This window comes from Leucopleurus acutus, assembly GCF_964270905.1.
Source record: "Leucopleurus acutus genome assembly, chromosome: 19".
NCBI classification, from domain to species: domain Eukaryota; kingdom Metazoa; phylum Chordata; class Mammalia; order Artiodactyla; family Delphinidae; genus Leucopleurus; species Leucopleurus acutus.
This window is the reverse complement of record NC_139161.1, coordinates 41142570-41146799: the sequence shown is the minus strand read 5'-3', so window position 1 is coordinate 41146799 and position 4230 is coordinate 41142570. Positions and strand designations below refer to the sequence as shown.

General features: G+C 45.1%; 1 pseudogene across 1 annotated transcript; it reads left to right on the top strand.

Moving 5' to 3' along the window:
• The first annotated feature begins 575 nt into the window (after positions 1-575).
• On the top strand, positions 576-2759 carry LOC309975647 (peroxisome assembly protein 12-like; annotated as a pseudogene). The gene is made up of 3 exons: positions 576-705; positions 1001-1541; positions 2360-2759. The product of its transcript is annotated as a peroxisome assembly protein 12-like (transcript).
• Positions 2760-4230: the final 1471 nt, after the last annotated feature.

Here is a 4230-nt window from a genome sequence, read left to right as displayed (position 1 = left end):
GTTCGGGGCTAGAGAGCCTCTCCACGGCCGGCGGGCTCCAAGCGGCTTCTATTTCCGGTTGCGGCTTCTGACATAAAGCCGAGACCTCCTTTTAAACGCGGCGTCGCGGGTTCCTCGCTCCTCGCCTGGGGTCAGCTCGCAAGGACTGGCGCGGGCGGGGGGATTGCACAGCCCACAGCTGAGCCAGGCCGTTGGGGCCGGCCTGCACTGGCACCTTCGATCCCTCAGAGCCGCCTGGCTTTTGAGCCCTCCGGATTGGGAGTCCGTGATTGGCCGCCTCCAGGACTGCCGCTCGAGAGGCCAGCGCTCCTTCGCCGTACCTGTCCCCCCGTAGTCACGCTTTTCCCTGTGAGGTGCAGCATTAATCAACTCACCTCTCCCACACACTACTTCCCTGACGTGGGTGTCCGCGTTGACTTCATTCTTCACCTTCCCTTGAGACCCCTCCCCTCGGCCTCCGGAAGAGGTCTTTTTTGCCCAGTTCCTGTAAAATAGCACCCATCTGGCACCCCCAGAAAGTTCATGCTTACTAGAGAGTTTGTGGGCAAAGTAAAACCCAGTGCACACACGAAACTATGGCTGAGCACGGGGCTCACATCACAACTGCTTCTGCGGTGGATGACCAGCCAGCCATCCATCTTTGAGGTGGTAGCACAGGACAGTTTAATGACAGCAGTGAGACCTGCTCTTCAGCATGTGGTCAAGGTAAGGATTTAATTCTCTGAAAAGTTTTAGGAACGTCCGGGTAAAAACCAAGCCAATAATCTGAATTTATTTCTTGGCCTAAGTTTTGAAATAACCAATTAGCATATAATGCACATCACATGATTTAATGGTTATGGAGTCTCTTGTTATGTGTACTGAATACCCAGCACTAAAGGGAGGTTAAGGTAGACCCAGAAAGAAAAGTGTGGAAATTCAGAGGGAAAAAAAGGAAATATAAATACAAGGCATAGTAGCTGTGTAATGGAATGAATTTCATTTATTTATTTTGCTTTAGGTTCTTGCAGAATCAAATCCTGCCCGCTAGGGCTTCTTGTGGAAGTGGTTTGATGAAATCACCCTGCTAGGTCTTCTGCTCCAGCAACATTATGTGTCTAAAACCAGCGCCTCGTTTTCTGAAAACTTTTATGGCTTAAAGAGGATCGTAATGGGAGACACACACAAGCTTCAGAGATTGGCCAGTGCTGGTCTCCCAAAGAAGCAGCTTTGGAAGTCAGTTATTTTCCTGGTTCTTCTTCCCAGTCTGAAAGTGAAGCTGATTTCTAGCCTGAGAGAAGAGGATGAATATTCCATCCACCCCCTACTTCCCGCTGGAAACGATTTTACAGAGCCTTTTTGGCAGCCTACCCATTTGTTAACATGGCCTGGGAAGGCTGGTTTCTTGTACAGCAGCTTCGATACATCCTAGGAAAGGCTCAGCATCACTCACCCCTGCTGAGTCTGGCTGGGGTTCGGCTAGATCGACTTACAGTTGAGGATATACAAGCTCTGGAGCACAAACCAGCCGGAGCCAGCATGATGCAGCAACCAGCTGGGAGGTAAGGCCTTAACATTTCCCCAACATATTTGATTAATAAATCCTAAAATCTTATCCCAATTTTATGAAATTTACCCACCTCAGTCCACTTTGGGGTATTTCATAAAATCATCGAAAAATTCTTGTGTCCATAAAACAAGGATTGCCATCCTGGTAACCTTCCTCATCATAATGGCTACATTTTTGCACACACTTGCTGTGTACCAGGCTCTTTGCTAGGTGTTTACGTGTATTATCTCAATCCTTATCACAGCTCAATGAAATAAATGCATTAGCACCACTTAACAGTTGAGGAAAGTTCTAACATTTGAGTACCTTGCCAAGGCCGCACAGCTAATAGGCGGCAGAGCTGAGATTCAAGCCAGATCAGTACAATTCTAAAGACTGCTCTTAACCATGGTGCTATCCCGCTCCTAGTGTCTGTGTTCTCTGACAAGTTCAAATATATTCCTCAGTACTGCTGAGTTGTTTTTTAAGTGAGTTATTTCTTTTTCTGGATATACTATCTTCCACCCCCATAAAGGTCTATATAATCAATGGCTCATTAATTTCTTTCTCAAAACACAAAGCAAACAAAGCCCTAGTCATTAAAAACAAAGCTTAGCTCCTAGAACTCCTAAACTACGGTAGGTCAGAAAGAGGGAATTGTTTCGAATAGACACTTACAAGAGAAAACGCCAGTCCAGCAACTATTCAATCCCCAAGCTGAATCAACGATTCTAATGAAAAGTGTAAGAATTGCATGTGTATTAGTTGTTCTGTGATTGTACCTAAATAAACAGTTTCTCCTTTTGCCTCCCTGTTCTGTTCTCCAAACAGCGTTGGCGAGAAGATAAAGTCAGCTCTGAAGCAAGCCGTGGGAGGTGCCGCCTCATGCCTCTCTACTGGCCTTTCGACGGGTGTATTCTTCCTGCAGTTCCTTGAGTGGTGGTATTCATCCGGAAACGAAGAAACCATCAAGTCATTGACTGCCCTGCCTACTCCACCACCACCGGTACATCTAGACTACAATTCTGATTCTCCCCTGTTGCCCCAAATGAAGACTGTGTGCCCACTGTGTCGTAAAAACCGGGTGAATGACACCGTTCTCGCCACCTCTGGCTATGTGTTTTGTTATCGCTGTGTGTTTAATTACGTGAAGAGTCACCGAGCTTGTCCCATCACAGGTTATCCAACACAAGTACAGCATCTGATTAAACTGTACTCCCCTGAGAACTGAAGGGGATTAGCACCTTGTCTCACAACGAAATGACTGCGCTATAAGGCCAGAGGGCTGGTTTTCCGCACGGTAAATAGCATTGTTTGATCATCCTCAATTAATAATGGTATGAACTTTAAACAGCCACATGGATTTCTTTAAAAGGATGTACTCGTTGATCTTAACCTTTTAGCTTGCTCCGTAGACACCTCTACTTAGAGTTGACCGAGCTGGTCAGAGTGAGAGAATCAGGACTGGCAGGGGATGTGAGGGTCAGCATAGAGAAGGGGATCAAAGAGGGTACTCGGCACAGAAGCTTTTCCTGTCCCCTTCCTTAAAGGACAAGAGGTATAGAAGCTCTCAGGAAAAACCCAAGTTAGACCTCGTAGAGTGGGTAGTAAAGGGGAAGCAGGCCTTTTGAGAAAGGAAAGCATTTATCTGCCTATGAGGAATAGGTTTTATCGGTTTGCAAACAGTATGAAATATGGACCTGCTTTTTTATTTTATTTATTTTTTTTATTTTATTTATTTTTGTAATACAGCAGGTTCTTATTAATTATCACTTTTACACACATCAGTGTATACATGTCAATCCCAGTCTCCCAGTTCATCCCCCGCCACCACGGACATGCTTTTTATAGAAATACTTAGAAACACTTTCTCCTTCCATATGCTGAGACTCATTTGTTAAGTAACATTTGCTATAGTTTATCACCTTTTAAAGATCCCTTTGTGAACCACACATACCTTCCTTGGGAAACTGGTTACAGGAAAATAGGGGTTGAATGTATATACAGAATAGTCTGAAGACTTCAGTGTGAAAGCAAAGCTATTAATGAAGAGATGAAGTAAAATACTGCCCTAACTATGACTGTGTAAAGACAGGATCTTTTCATAAGCTCTTTCTGCTTGCTATTAAGAGTTTGCTAAGCTGACATGAATTATTCTGGCTATTACTAAAGTTTCTATGAAACGCTTAAGTAAATTTTAAGAATAAATGTTTTTTGGCAAAGAGCTGTGTGGAAACTGAAAGATTAGTCGAGGTATTTACAGTAAATTTTTCATTCAGGCCACCTTTGCGTTTTTGTTTTTTTGTTTTTTTTTTTTTTGCGGTACGCGGGCCTCTCACTGTTGTGGCCTCTCCCGTTGCGGAGCACAGGCCCCGGACGCGCAGGCTCAGCGGCCATGGCTCACGGGCCCAGCCGCTCCGCGGCATGTGGGATCTTCCCGGACCGGGGCACGAACCCGTGTCCCCTGCATCGGCAGGCGGACTCTCAACCACTGCGCCACCAGGGAAGCCTCTACCTTTGATTTTTTGAGGCATTCTGTATTAACATTTTGCTTTTTTTGCTAATCCAATATTGGAGAGAAATCCTCTCCTCCAACAGCAAGAATTCAATCTTGAGTGAAATACCTTACTTCTCAAGTGAAATACTGCACAAACACTTAAGTTGCCACCGGATTGGCAGGGTTAAACATACAGGTTAAAAAC